General features: G+C 26.8%; 1 protein-coding gene across 2 annotated transcripts in view; it reads left to right on the top strand.

The window, feature by feature from the left end:
• The first annotated feature begins 4,087 nt into the window (after positions 1-4,087).
• The window catches only part of LOC107169051 (pseudouridylate synthase RPUSD2-like), a 530,147-nt gene continuing 516,815 nt past the window's right edge, over positions 4,088-17,419 (top strand). Inside the window, exon 1 of one of the 2 annotated variants that reach the window (XM_089217235.1) lies at positions 4,088-4,551. The gene's annotated coding sequence lies outside the window, so the exon portion shown is untranslated. The remainder of the gene's footprint in view (positions 4,552-17,419) is intronic. The other variant, XM_089217236.1, reaches the window with a different exon arrangement.

Below are 17,419 nucleotides of genomic sequence, written 5' to 3' on the forward strand. Positions count from 1 at the left end.
AAAACTGTATATCAAACTTTTTAAATATCCATTAATTTTTATGATTGGTAATACTGTATTTGTTACTATAAATTATATCATTCTATTATAAAAAAATAAATAAATATTTTTTCAGTTGAAAATACGTATAACTTAACTTATTTTAATTTTTTTATGCTAAGAATATTGGGAACAGAGAGCCTGCGTAATGAAGAAACATAGCAAATGAATTACAAAAGACACTTTCTATATATTGGTGTTGTTAATAATTAAAATACTGTAATATTACTATTTTGTCTTTTTTTTTTATAGGTATACATGATTGATATTACTTTTATTTTACTAAAAAATAATTATCTAATTATTTTATACTAAATAAAATTAGAAAAGGTTATCTCCTAAATGAGTTATACTTAATAAATAAAAATAAAATTCAATGCATGAAAAAATGAGAGTTAAAAAAAATATAATATAAAAATAGGTAATGTCGTAAAAAGAACACTTTGTACTATTTTATATTTTTAAAACGAAAACACGCCGGTACTATTATTGATCAATAAATTGATTTTAATATTGTAAAAATATTAAAATATTATCACGATTAATAAATAATATTTGGAATTGAGTTATAAAGAAAAAAAAAATTTAATTTAAAGCATCTAATTTACGGTTATAGTATTATTGATTATAAAAATAATTCAGTGGTCGATTTAGTGTCAGGCAAGTAGGCAGTTGCCTAGGGTGAAAGATTTTTTGAGGTGGCAAATTTAGGCCAATATTTTTTTGGGAATACTAGCTGGTTTTGTAGATTTTGTAATGAAAGGTGAGATTATTCTGAAGGATGGCAAATAAAAATGTTAAATAATAGCATGAACTATTATATTTTCGATCTCTTTTAATTTCCAAATTTATTGAAGAAAAATTCACCACACTAAAACTTTTTGAAATAATTTTTAAAAATGATTTGAATTCAGTGTTTCCAAACAAAGAAATAATTTTGAGGATTTATATTTCAACGCCTACCAATAACTAAGTGTTTTGCGGAATGATCATTTTCTTCTTTAAAGCGGATAAAAACTTATTTGCGTTCAAAATCAAGATAAGAAAAATCAAATTCCTTAAAAATTTTGTCGATTGAAAGTGAAATGAAACAAGAAATAAAGTTTGAAGACATAATTCAAATTTTTTAGAAAAAAAAGCAAGATGCAGACAGATGAAATAGTTTATTTTTATATTAGTTAATTTAAAAATAATAAACATGCATTTTTAGTTTGATTAATGCTGTTTTTTTTAAATAATTTAATTTAAATTTGACTAAACACATACATTTTTTTAATGATCGTCCAAACCTAATTATATGTATAGGTACTATAATTATTTTTGATTCAAATTTATTCAAAAAAGTGGTGATATGTTATATTTTAATAAATATTGTATTGGTGTATTATTTTCTTAATAATAACATAAACATAACCAAATAACCAATAATTATTTGGTATCAGTCTTTAAGATTTATTTTATGTAGTAGTTATGTTACATAAGTACTTATAAATACGTTTTCTCATTGATAAGTGTAATGAGGTGGCAAAATAACATTTACCTAGGGGTGGCAATTTTGTAAATCCGTCTCTAAGATAATATTATAACAGTTTACATAGGTGGTAGTTTGCTCTGTGGTTTAACTTTAAATGGTATTAAAATATTAATCGAATAACTATTTTTAGTGAAATATTTTTAATGAAATGTACATAATGTATTACACAGTGAGTCGCAGTTACACGACATAAATAAAACGAATATCACACCAATTGTGTGACATAATAATATAACATTTTAAATTTTTAACAACACCATTGACATTCACATACATAACAATATTAAAGTTACTACAATTTCGAAGATGCAAGGATTGATATATTAACGAGTTTAGTGAGAAATGATTTTCTCCATAAGTGTTACTTTACGTCTTTACCTTTAAGATGAACTATCCAACAACGCTTGTAACAACTAACGAGTTAACTTTGAATCACAATAAAAATGCTAAAACTTTTAACAAGCTATTTTTAATATCATGAAAACCGTGCAGCTACTAGGAAAGTTAATTCTACCAAAATACAAGTATCCACATATCAGCTATTATAATAATGTTTACCACGAATTTCGTTAATTGGGAACTTTTCTTCGTATTTCGATTGAGAATTTTCAGTGCCTGAATTCTAGCTTCAAATATTAGAATATTTTTCCAAGATAATTTTTATTTCTTCAAACACGTCAAATTTAGGCCTACATGACAGACATACAAGAGACCGGTTTAAACATATTGAAAATGTTTCAAATGTAGTACAATTGATGTGTATTGTGTAATCCAATATTTTAAGAATATGCAAAAATGCCTATAATAATTTAATATAATAGTTAAATATTAATAATATTTTATAATCTATTTAGTAATATTCATGTTTACAACAGATTGTATTACCGAGGGTAAAATCATGAAAATAATTATATAACTAACCTTTTATATAAAAGGAGATTTTCCTATTTTGATTACTGTTCAGATTTCTAGTAGGTATATTAAAAACAACAGTACAAATACAAAACGCTTTTGATTCAATATTAGCTAAGTAATTGTTTTTAACATCATGTATAGTTGGATTTGCTATTATTATTTTTTGTTATTATTATTTCAAATACATCAGTGGTAGCAACGAACTTGGAGAAAACAGAAAAATATACAGCGATAGCTTAAAATTGAGTAGGTAGATAAATTAGTATTTTATATTTGAAGGTAGGTATTAGACTGTGTAATTAAATGATTTTTGTGGCGACGCATATCCCGACTAGCTATCTGTATACCAAATTTCAGCCCAATCCATCCAGCGGTTTAGTCAGTTTTAGTCAACTAGTCAGTCACCTTTTGTTTTTATATACCTATATCGATAAAACTAAATTTTATGTAAGAAAGGAAAACAACAAGTTGTGTTGGTGTTATGAGTGTCCTATACGGTGGCACTATTCAAAGACATGCATTTTGGTTTTAATTTTAGGTTTTGAGCGGAGCGATGAATATATTGAATATAATTGATTTTATAATGATGTGTGTATTTAAAATTTTTTTTTGTGTTTGAAGTATCTTTTCAAATAAAAAAATAATTGTTCTAATCATTAACTTCAGCTTCTAGTTGATAAAAATTGATTCTAGTTTTAGCCTTTGGGAGATATAAATTGAAAATGTTTGATAATCCGAAAAGAAAGAAACACGAACATATTTTGTAAAAATATTAATATCATTATTAAATTAATGTTTTGGTTATTTTTTTTATAATAATTATTCAAACAAATTTAAATTTCTATAAATAGCTAGCTTAGAAAGAGTCATAAAATGTCTCTCGTTGTAAAAGAATACTAATATCAACTTATTTATTTTTTTGAAAATACAAGGTAACGCTACGATTAGAATTTTGATTTTGAATTTTCAACAAAATATTAAAATCGTCAATTACTGGTTTTACGAAGTTTCAATTTTTTTTTTTTGTTTGTTTTGCTTTAACCAAGAGAAAAGTACCGAGAACAAAAAATTGGCGTTTCCGTTTATTTAAGCGAACGCGCGTATCTATTATTTTTCCATATTATGCACAATCTCTGGGCAGGTATTTGCATTCGATCTATAAAATATATTCATAATAAGGAACATAACATATTTTCTATTGCGAAATTCCACGACAATGTTATATTTAGTCTCATAACTTATTATAGTATATTATACTATTACTGTTACCGATTTATTGTTGGTCAACAATAACCTCAATAGTTGAACCTCTAATGAATAAATAATTAAAAAAACAATAATATTATCATAAACGTTTCGGACTCGGAGAGACAAAAATATGGACATTGTTTCGTCATCGTCGATTTGAAGGACGCGCGTGTGTCGGTGCAAGAGCTCCCGTATCAAAATCTGCGAGCGGCGGCGTCGTGGCCGTAGCCGGTTCGGCGGCGCGCATCGTTTTATAATATCGCCGCCGCCAGCGCCGAACACCGGTCGGCGGCACACGACGACGACGACGACGACGACGAGTCTCTCGCGCGCGCGTCTCTCTCTCGCACGGCGTCGGCACTAGGTGCGCGAAATTTATAACATTACGAAAGACATCGCACGGCCGTCGTCGTCAGTCCGCCGCGTCCAGCCACGCGCCCATCACGTCCGCCGCCGGGAGCTCGCACGCCGGCCGTTGTTTTGCGCGGGCGATTTTCGTCGCAACTTGTTTCCGATTCGTTTTTCTTCCGAGAAAACCGTCTTTCTAACCCGCCGAGTACCGTTGGTGTACTAAAACAGTGATCGTAGTACATTGTTTTTACACACATGCAGCTCTAAAAACTGATCGTATTTTTATTATTATTAGTCCGTCACAATGCAATCGTAACAATAATAAAATAATATTCGTCGTCGTTTGATCATACCGTGCCCGATCAACGAATCGCGAGTGAGCCGACGAAAAACTCTTCGTCCGTCTGAGGACAGTAGCCCTTAAGCGGAACCTGCTGCGGAAATATCATTAGAAGATCAGCCAGGTACCTAATTATTATTATTTCCGTTTTTGATATTAAAATTTAACACAATATTTATACATCCCCTCGTCGCAATGTTATTATTATTGTTATATAATTTACAGCAATGATTATTGTTATGATTTATTCGTACACTACGACCCGTCCTCACGATTTCCCGCCACCCCCTCCCCCTCCCACCAAAAAAAAAACGTAGGTACGACCCGGACACGGTTTGAATTTCAACAGTAGTTTGGCTCATTCCGATTTTCCAAGTATCCCCCCCCCTCCCCATCCCTAGAAAACTCACCAGTTACAGAAAAAATGTACGGACCCCATTTGTATGTTGAAGTTTTTTTTTTCTTATTCACACACGCGAACATACCTAACATTTACCAATACGCCGAACGTAAAACTAATTTAAAAGTTTTTTTCTCTATTCTCAAAAACGAACGTTTTGCTTTTTTTGCCTGTTAAATAACAAATTGGTTTCGTACATACCTATGTTTTTATAGTTTGTATATCGTTATAAATTGTAAGTGTAGAATATATGGAGAAAAATTCGTAATTTTTTTTGTATAATTACCCGCTTAAATTACTGCACACAAAAAAAATTACCACCCAATAGTAGTACCTATACGTATATTATGTACATAGATATGAATTTTACCCATTGTATCTATTATCATGTTTACGATTTTAGAATATAGATTTATAATATTATATACGCATATATATACACGTATATACGTATATATATATACGCTTAATATTATTATGGCTATGATGACAGTTCTCGGCAGGTAGGTGGCCATCATAATATACAAAATAACGTAGTTTTTATATTATTATCGTTGTTCTAATATTATTAATATACTATAGTGTGAAAATTCAATTTTTTTGTTCTCAACTTATTGCATAATAATTATGTATTGTTAATTGTTTTGATGTCGTTTAACGACCACATACGAATTATGAACAAAATATTAAAATTGTCATATAAGCACGAAAATAATTGTTTGAAAAATAATTACTACTTACCCATAACACAGAAAATAGTGGCTGTCGGCTGGTTTAATCATAATATTTAATTAACCTATAAAAGTGCAAGCACAAGTCATATTATTATTATTATTATTATTATTTAATACCACCTATGTATTAAAATATTGAATAAAGAACCCAAGTATTTAAAAAAACGATTAAGAAGATTTATCTTAGTTAACTGCTGTGTACCTTGTAGTTATATTAAATGGGTATACGATTGCGAACGTTTTTACCTGCCTTTTTCCGTACAGCATTGCCTGATTCATTGTTAGTAAATTATATTTATATTATAAAATAGATTTTATATTATATATTATTTTAAGTCAGTTTTATAATCCCCACCCTCCAACACACGCAATGTTTTCAGTTTTAAAATAAACACATGTACAAACTTTGACAATAATAAATTCTATTAAAAACAAAGTATATAATCCTATGGCCAAAAAAGATAAATCTAAAATTGAATCAACATTAAAAAATTAAAATTATTATAAAATCTATAAGAATCTAATTTTATATTTACAAAAAACTGAAAATTCCTACCAAAGAAAAATTTAAATAAAAAAAAAAATACAGAAAAACTATTTTAATTTTTAAAGTTTATTTGTGTATTTATGAAACATTATTGAACAGTATTATTAGTATTTATATCGATTTTTTTTTTTTATCAATCGCCGTTTAAAACATTACCTATTATTTTATATAATTTTATTTTAGTTTGTAACGTAATTATAACGTCACATTGTATTACTTATATATAATATATATTTTTTGAAATATAAACTTGGAAATGTAACATAAAAAACCGTCCGCAATCATTCGGTTTTCAACTAAAAAAACAAATTTATCGATAAACGACATTCGTTCACAATCGTGTTATAAAAACGGTAAAACGTTAGCAATGGTGTTATACCCATACTAAATTATGAATTAAAGTATTATTTTTAAATTATTATAAAAAATTAAAAAACATTTGCGTAAACGTTTGAAAATGTATTGAATATTTGGGGTTAGGGGTAAATCGTGTCTAAGATAAGTTTGATACATTTTGAAGGCGGTAAATTGAGTCCTTGGAAAAAACAGGTAGAAGGTATAAGTTGGGTTCCGCGAAAAAAAAGATTGTAAGTCCCGGAATTTATTAAAAATCTAAAAACTAATCTCATAAGAATTAGGTAATACAAATTAATAAAATAAATGTCATTATTATGATTCATATTTAATATATTATACAATGTACTCGGTAAAAACTTAATTATTATTGATTTAATAAACTAAAATCGGATTATAACATTACTGGTGTATTAGATAATTTGCTTTCCTGTATAATAATAATAATAATAATTAAATTAATTTTTATTTTTTATTAATTTGTATTTGTAATATTTTTAATCAATATAAATGAAGTATATAATAATATAATGAAATTTATTTTTATATAGCATAAAACATATAATAATAATAATAATAATAATAATAATAACATTTATTTTTTAATTAGTAGCCGGGACAGCACGAGCTACAATCTTATTTTCCCGTGACCCAACTTACCTACCACCTTTTTTTTCCCGGGACTCAATTTACGGAGTTATGGTTATTTGGAACCCAATTTACCAACTCCAGAATATTTTTTCAATGGGTTTATAGTCTTTATTAAATAAGTACGATTATATTATTATAATATTTTATAATGAATATTTCAAAAACCAATGAATATTTTCAATTGTCGAAAAGTTCCCATACATTTTAACCAAAATATACGTCAATTATTTTACCAATTCAGAATTTAGTATACAAATAATGGCACGTACATTTTTATTCGCCTGAAAATGTTGTTACAGCACAACATGCTCATAATTTATAAAAAATTTTTTTTGAATTAGGTTAGGTTAGGTTACGGTTAGGTACGGTGAGTTCACGACCAATTTCCCATACTCATATAGTATAACTTTATAAAATATAATTTTACAACTCATAACAAGCCATTTTATTAGTCCAAACTCCAAAGAATGTTTTCCGATTAGGAAATACACTCACCATTGTTAAAAACCTATAGCTGCGTTATATAAATGATCGCTCCCACTCAAAATCTAAGTGCATTAATAAATAATAAATATACATGTTTCTGATAGTTTATGGTATTTTAATGTAATAGAATAATAATATATTTATATGGGTAAATGTATAAATATTATATTTCATGTTTATAAGGAATAAAAGTATTTTTAATGCATTTTGATATATAATGTACATAAAAAATGAATTCTTGTTCTATTAATATCTATTTATTTTAAATTTGTATTGTATATTTATAAAAAACAACCATTGGTATTTATAAGAAATAATACAATTCAACATTTTTATACCATAATATTATCAATGATGTATCTTTCACTTTAGTATACTACTTTCGATTTATTTAGTAACTGATAATTTTTAGTAAGAAATCCTAAAAATGAAGTACTTTTCCTACATTTAATATTTATGGTATAAACAAGTAGATTATACAATTATTAAACAGTTTATGAGAAGTTACAAAATTTTACCAGAAAACTCATAATATATACAACGATGTCATAAAAAAGTATTCAGTAACATTCTGTAACAATGTAACATAATAGGTATAGGTAGGTACATAATATGTGTGTAGATTAATTTTCCAGTGGAGCGTTTTCTCGGTGAATCTCGACTACTTTTTCTATATTAATTCATATGCTGTATATATTATTTTATTAATTACAATTACAGTACAAACAATTGTAATCTTTAACGAATTCAAGACAATTTTTTGTTTTAATTTTCAAAATATTTTGGTATTTGGCAGTTTTTTTTAAAAAATTAATTATTATTAACAAGAATCATTTTTAAACAAAGTAGGTACCGTTTTTATTTATTTTTTTTAAATACTTGAGAAAAGTTAGTATTTAAAAAAATTCCATTAACAGTGTTTAGATTAAAAGCGTTTTAATAAACATCCAAACGTGTCTGTTTGTTATCTGAATTTAAAAGTAAAGTGAAAGCAGCTAATATAAGCTACTGATCAAAAATACATGCGTTTGGCAGTGCGTTTGAATAATATACAAATTACACATGACTACAGTTCGGGCATACAAAAGTTATTTTACTTTCAATCACCATTTTGATTTCAATGAACACGATAATTGAAAATAGAAGGTTTGTTGTGTATTTTAATACATTTTTACAGTGTTACTCTAATCAAAGTGCAAACATTTTTTCAGTGGTACGGAATAAATAATTATTAACATGAACATGATATTGTCGTGTCAAGCTAATGTAAGTATAGGGACATTCTAGAATTTTAAAAATTATGGAAAATTAAATACATATAGAGGTTTATAGGCAACTAACATAAGTAACAATATACATATTATTATATTATTCATATTTTAGTTGTGTTCCTACCACTTATAAATAAAAGTTTATAACTTGTTAGTTATCATTTTTTAATCACAGATGTAGAATTGTTACAGTCGGTTTAGATTTATTTATTTCATTAATGCAGTCAACGTGAATATTAACAATGACAATTTTTATAAAAATCTAGTAAATAGTTATTTTCTAAGATCAAATGTTATTTTTGAAATTAATCATAGCGCATTAACTACAATACATGTGTTAAACAAGATACACTTCTGCTGCATCCATTTGATATTAAAAACATGGCTTGTTATAACTATTAATGTAATAGCACTAACACGCCGTGTGTTTATCGATAATGTTAAGAAATCTTGAAACAGTAAGATTTTTAGCGATAAAAAAGAAAATTTTTTTTTTCATATATATGTTTTGATTTATACTGATTAGGTATATCTATATAATAATTTAACACTTCATTTCAATTTTGTTACCTATTGCAAATATATTTGATATTATTATAATATATCTATGTAACTATTTTGAAAAATACATTTCCATTTCAATTTTATTGCTTATCGAAGTGCATAAAAAATCATCAAGCTTTAAAAATAAAATAAATATTATGCACATAAATTGGAACATAATCGTATCGTAATTTTATGAATTTAAATTTTTGATTAACAAAACACATTGTCGGGAAACGAAAATAATTTGAATAATGTTCAAATCGTTCTGAGTAAAATCTGTAATTAATCGATCGCAAATTTAAATTTAACATTTCCCATAATTATGTTTTAAACTTTTAAAGGAAAGTAATAATAAAAAAATAAAAAAATAATTTAATATAGTCACGATATTTTTAGGTACATAATATTTTTAAAGACTAAGATTTTCATGTACAGTATTCCAATATAATAAATATTATATTATTGAGTTTGATATAAGTACCTTTAATATCGTATATTACGTACGTATGATTATCAAATCAAACTAGGTTTACTCAAAGTTGAAGAATTCAGTGATGAAATAAAAATAAAAGTTTAGTTGGTAAATACAGTAACCAGTAGGTATAATACATATAAATAGCTATTAAAATTATATTGTTGTTAAATAAGCTATTATATTTTATATCACAAAGCTCGGTCTTAATGAGGTGGGATGTACTTATTTATACCTTATGATAACTTATGATACTCAGTTACCTTTAATAAACTAGCATATTTAGTAATATATACCTACATAAATTTTTACCTACTTAAATATATTACTTTTTTGTGTGGTCATGTAATTTCATTGGATGTTATCCGAACGATATAAAACCATAAGTTTTTACGAAACAAAAAAATTATTAACTTGTATAAATATTAAATTCAGGTGATGGTACATGAAATGTGTTAAAGATATTGACTGTATTTTTTTAATTATCAATCGGTAAATACTGATAATTACCCTGATAATTACATACCAATCCCTGGTTCATTCGACTAAAAATTTTAAGCGCTAACCTCGAATTATTATATACAATACATTTATTTATGAGTAGGTACCTACATACATTAATGTTTTAATATTTTATAAAAGTAGTTATTTTTTGTTTTTGAGCACAAAAATGACGTGCAGTCGGTAAATCCTTCAATTTTATCTATGTCTGAAAAGAATATCGGTTTTAATAAAATGGGAACTTCAAGTTATTCATAAAATATTCGAGTTAATCATGATTTGTTTACATTGTTTAAATATGATATTCTAATAAAGTAATAACCTTAAAAAATACTATGGATGTTATATATTTTATCCTGCACTGTTACCCCTTTATAAAATAATATTTAGATACCAGATATTTTCCCTGAGTGCTTTGATCATTGCTTTTGTTTGAGCGAGTTAAATATACAACTCGTGTACATATAATATATAGGTATATAAAGACTAAAGAGGTTTCAGATCTCGGTTTCATGTGTGCCTATCTAGTTCCATCGGTTCGCTTTATAGAGTATTTAATATCAAAATCGTAGCAGTAAATTAATAAAAGCAACAATATAATAACGCAAACTCAAAGTGGTCAACTCCAATGCTCGCGATGAGCCCCGATGAAATCATTAATTTATTGGCGGTTATTATTATACTGAATGTCTGCATAGTTTCGAAATGCGCATTATGAGGATATAATGATATATACAACAGCAAATTATTATAAATATCGAGTTATATAATACGTATATTGTGCATGTGACAATTTAGTTGTGGGGAGATGGGTAAAATTCTTGGAATTCAGTTATGTCGATCGAATGTAAAACGAATTATACATTTTGTCCGTTCATTGCGAATCGTTTGTATAAATTACAGTTTGATGTCCATTATAATATTGTCACAAATATAATATACTGGATTATATACTGTGTGCCAGCCCAAATAAATGTTATTGCATACCTATTTAATAATTATATCCATTACACAGGTTTTACGCTTTAACCCTAAGTCCAATACTTAAATATTGTATATTATGTGTTGCTGTTATACAACCTAATTTAATTATATATGTAATGTATTTTTACGTGGTATGGAATTCCACGATGTTTCGTATCCATCCTACCAACATCGTGTCACTTAAAATCGTATATGATTTAATATTTTTGACACGGCAAATAGGTATAGCATATGTAATTTTACATGCTGGCAGGCCATCTTAATATAGACATTAAATAATAACACAGTACAGAGATTATTCAATTAAAAGATGATTATTTTATTCGTAAATTGTAAAAAGCTAATACCTATATTACTAAATTTTTCTATTCGATTTAGCAATTGGAAGATTTAAAATTAGATCATGCCTTCGCGGGATTATGGTGTATTCGCACAATATTATGGTAGAAACTTTTTAAATTATCCATGGTATCGCAAGTGTATCTGTCGTGTTATGCATTGATGCATTATGAAACCACTCATTTTAAAATACATTTTATTTTCACAGTAATGAATATTTGTTTCTATGAATATAATTTTAAATAATAATAATAATATTCATTTAAATATCCGAGTAGATACTGTACACAATATTGAATAATCGTATTTTATATTCGAATACATAATTTTAAACAGCAATTAATATCATTATTTTTCAATATAATATTATTACATGAACAGATTCCATCGTATGTTATTGACGATATTTGTATATTATAGTTAGAGTATAGTGTGTACTGTGTAAAACAATAAACTATTGAATAAAAAAAAAGTAATTAAACAAAATAAAATAAATTGATGCAGTTGACTGAAATTCATATTTTATTATAGAGAATAAATGTGTTTATTTTACTTTAAATAGGTATTAAAATCAATTCGATAAGCCATATTTCTTTCAAAAAAGTTGCAAAAAACAAAAATTATAAAATGTCCTTCCTATTGTTAAATTATTTTTTTATTCTACTACTTTGTGTATAAAATATAATTATGAACATAGAAAACTCGTCAATGTTATAGAAGATAATAGGTATGCAGTATGTTAATACAGTTACCTTCAGAGGTCATTTATATGCAAGTGTTATTTGTAGGTACACGAGTTTTATTTGAATCACTTTAAATAATTAATTTACAATTTAAAAATATGTAACAGTAGTTGTAGATAATGATGGTATATTAAAATGACCTCAAATATATTAACTTATTAGTGCTCCGTGTAATAAATATTTGAAATGTTTAATATAATGCACGAATATGAATTTTAATGCACTAGCTGCGGTCTGAGAGCACATTATTTTATTTTAAAGTAATATTGAGAGGTAAATTGGATCAAATTCATATAGACATTGCTCGTATTTGTTGTTGTTATAAGAGTGTTTGCTATCGAGATACATTTTGTCCCCGATTCCTGTTTTTTTCATGCATTTTCACGGAAGAATTAAAAAATTGTTCGCTGTGTATAAACGGAGCTGTTCATGGGCCGAAAGGTTCACAAATTATGTGGAGAGGTTTCCATTTATTTATTTTTTATTTTAATGAAGCTTGCACTTCAATAGAAGAGAAAACTTAAATTCTTTTTTGTTTATGGAGGATATAGTATTGTCTAACGGGGTCAAGTTCTGTAAGCCTCCACCGCTGATCTTTGCCCACAAAATCACAATTTATCATATCGAGTTTCGATAAATCAAGTTTTAATTTCGTTCAATGTGGAATTCTGGAGTTGACATTTGTCGTTAATTTTAAGTTGTAGTATGGTCAGTATGGCAATATGGCAGTATATGGGTATACTTAGTGTACACGCGTTTTAGTAATCAATAATTATATATAATACTCAAATCCGTTCTTTGAGATGGGTTTAAAATTTCATTGTAATGACTATATAGTTATTCCATTATAAATCACATAATCGTCTTAATCCAATATGTGCATTTATTTCGTTTAACATGTAAAAAATACTTTTATAGATTTGCGTTTTATACTTAAAAATACCTTGAACCATTATAAATAATATTTAAAACAATTTATAATACGTGTTTCATAAAATATATTTAACATTTATGCTGTAGGCATGTCTACTCTATTTTTAATACATTTAATTTTTTTAAATGCTTTTTAATACAATATTTATAAGTAATGCGTATTGAGGGATTTTTTCATCAATCATTATTGTTAATCATAATTTATTGTTCGACATTTTAATAAAAGTGAATTTTTTGATGATGCAAGTTGCAGCTCTTTTAAAAATATTGATGGAGTATTATATTGAAAATTCAACAAATAGTTTAAATGATAGGTACCCTTTATAAATTATAAATTAAAAATGTACTATATTTACTGACAATTATATAAAACACGAATATACTTACTAAAACAACCGTCAACCTGTGATTCAAGTTAAAATAAATCTCTGTCTAATTACTATATTATATTTTGAGGTTTATGTAGTATTAAATTAAATACTAACATGTAGCTCTTTACGAATAGTTTGTAACATATCTACCCATCATATTGTTATTGAATATTAATTCTATAGTCATGATATGCATTTGAAATAGACAAGGATGAATTAGAATTTCTCTTCAAATTTCTGTAGAAACCACAACATATATTTTATCACAGTTAAATGGGCAATATTAATTTATTTCATAATTGTTTAAAAATTATAATACATATTACATAACCATAATATTAGAAAAAGACCTTCGATTTTTTTTCATTTGGTGAGTAGGTCATATGCAGCTGAAATTGTTTGCATTTAACTTCTACAATACAATTTCCATTTCAATCCTCACTACAGTTTTTTTTTATCCTCCAATTTGTGTCCACTGTATTTAAAAATAAGAAAAAAAATAATTTAGAGAATCTGTTTTACACACTGCGCAGGAAACTTTCCAGAAATATCCATCAATGACAATTCCATTCCTCTTCAGACGCACGTAAAACGTTTAACTGCAGTCCACTTGGATAAACCTATTGCATCAAAATGTAAGTTAAGTACTCAACATAATACTTTTTCATTCGCGTTTCTGAACGCACGTACAGGTTTTATAAAAAAAAAATAATGATACAAAATAATAATAATAGGTAGGTATTAAAATAATAATAATAATAATAATATATAGGTAATACGTATTTGTTTCATGACCAAATGAAAAATTTCCAACAGCTGCTGGATTCATAAACTTTTCCCGTAATCATTCATTTCCAGTCAAAAACTAAAAATAACATAAACTTTTATTTCATTCGATTGTATTCGAAATACCAAGCGTAAGCGTTAAATGCTGTGTATGTACCTACGAGTCCTTTATGGTATATACGTGATATACGTCCAATAAACAAAATGTAATTTATGATTATATATTCATATGTACTCGAGTACAGCAGTATCTGAGGCCACGACTACCGGGCATGTATACCATTTGTTTTATACTGAAAGAAATCGAAACATCGGCGATTGGTGAATGACAATTTAACATGTTTGTGAGCTGAACTTTTCAACTAGCTGGCTATACCTATTTTCTAAATCAGTTTTGTTTAAATTATTTCATACGACGTCATATAATATAATTCTATAATATTACAATAAAAGTAGTATGATTTAATAAAATTATTTATGCCTATTGCAAATTTGAGTTTTTGTATTTTTTTTTTTTTGGTATTGCGGGCTACTTTGGATTGTAGGATATGCTTTGCCATTTCACTCTACCTTATAAAATATAAATTAGCTGATTTGTGTCTCAAAAATACCATGGAATCGCTCTGCACCATGTGACTGGATCTATATACAAGTTTGTTATTTTAGTAGAACTTACAGCAAGAAACTATTGGAACATTAGGTATTTATTATATATAATGCCCAGAAGCATCAATTTCACAGAGCTTGAGTTTTCGTTTTTTTTAGGTATATAAAAACGAACCCTTTGTTCGATTTGTAACTCTTTAAAAGTTTAAAGTTAAATTTATTAATTGTTTACTTTGTCCTATACAAATTTATTGGGATTTTGGGTTTTTTTTAAATTGAAAAAATGTCTTACGTCTTTTTATCTGTCCCATGAAGTAAATTTTATAATTATTTCCATAAAATAATTCTAAAACATAGGTGTATAGGTAATAGTATAATAACAATAATATTATGTTGTGTACAGTGTCATTGACGTAATTTAATATAGAATGTAAAATGTAATTATAAATGTAAAATGAATAACCGTTTTTATGGTATAGAGCAATTCTGTCCGTCTGGGTCTCCTCCCCCTTACCCTTAGGATATTTTTGATTAGGTCTTCATTTTCAAATACCTATTTTAGAAATTAAAAAAAAAAACTAACACCACATCTGATTTATTAATTTATACAAAATAAAAGTGCATAATTTTAAATGCCGGATGAAACATAACACGATTACCATCCCTGATCGGATTTTACCTAATATATAACAATGCCAGTAATATAAACAAAAAAGTTTTCGATTTAGTTACCTACAGGCTACAAATGCTACAATATTGTGTTATCTGATACTCTGATCTCCCACCTATTATTTTATTTATGTATACGATTCCATAACTACTATGCAAAATGAAGCTAATAACACGTTTCCGAATCGTCATGGTATTGGAACGCAATAAGCAAGTTATGAGTTAATTGGATTAAATGTATTATATTTCCCTGTTATTGTTTTCGCTGGTTTTACATCATTAACGCTTACTTTAGATACTATAGAGTATAAGCATTGCGTTTTTTTTTTTGGTTCTTATGTCATTAGTAACTAACTGCACTTGATAACAATACACAAAATATAAATTTTATATAGTCTACACATAATATATTTTAATTATATATTTCGCTAAACAATTTAGGAGCTAATTTTGTTTTATGGCTTTTTTGATTTATTTATTTTTTATTTAATTAATTTACCGTTGTTTTAAAATACCAAATGTTTTTACTAATCTATTTTTATTCTATGAAAGCTCATGTAGTTATACTCATAATTATACGGTATCTAAGTATATTGTGAAATCCGTAACGAGACTTAATTGTTTATAGCCTTTAAATTTGTTTTCATTTAATTTTTAATTTATAAATACCATAGAGACTTATTTACTATTTAGTTTTGATACCGGTGATTTACCTTATTTAATGACCATCCGATACATTATTTATTTTTAAGCACCGGTTAATCTATAATTTTACCCATATGAATTTCTATACTATATTTCAACCAGCTGGGGCCGCGCTCCATTTCCGACATTTATTAAATCCATCAGCAAATCAATTTTCATGTTTGCAACCCGATTGGGTATAGAGCTAATGGAACTCAATTCTAATTATATTTCACTTATATTTATACTTATATTCTGAAATTTTACAAATCCAAAAACCAAAACTGAACCACTACTATTTATTTATTTTCAAAATTGTCCGTAATGTCAAAATAAAAAGTTGGCATCATTATTTAGTCTCCTCGCTTTATGATGAGATTTTACAAATATTTTGAAGGCTGAGTAAAAATAATTGTATAAATTGATTCTGGGCTTGAGCTAATCGAGTGTGGGGGGAAGAATGGACCTAAACTATGAACCGCCAAAACACTCAAATTCCAAGTTATTCAAAATCCAAATAAGAAATATTACAATGTAGATTTAAGACATTGGTTTAACATTAATAGAATAAAATATATACGCTGCCATAGTTGTGACTGATAACAGGCGAATAATAAATGTTGTACCTACGAATGGTACCGGTCCACTGGGAAAATATATCTCCGCGGCCTGTCATTTGATTAGTCTATAGTATAGACTCTATACACTATTTGATTACTAAAAAATAAAACGTCACATTGAGATCATAGATCCATGGGACACTATTTATATAATATATTTCATCAATATGATAACAAAATGTAACAATTCATTATTATAATTTGTAAGCTATAATCAAAAACGAACCTCGTTACGATATTACCGCGTTTATAGCATAGAGTAATATTATTACTCTATGGTTTATAGTCGATGAAA

Source organism: Diuraphis noxia, unplaced genomic scaffold, assembly GCF_037042655.1.
Source record: "Diuraphis noxia isolate RWA-SAM2 unplaced genomic scaffold, SU_Dnox_SAM2 contig0001, whole genome shotgun sequence".
Taxonomy (NCBI): Eukaryota; Metazoa; Arthropoda; class Insecta; order Hemiptera; family Aphididae; genus Diuraphis; species Diuraphis noxia.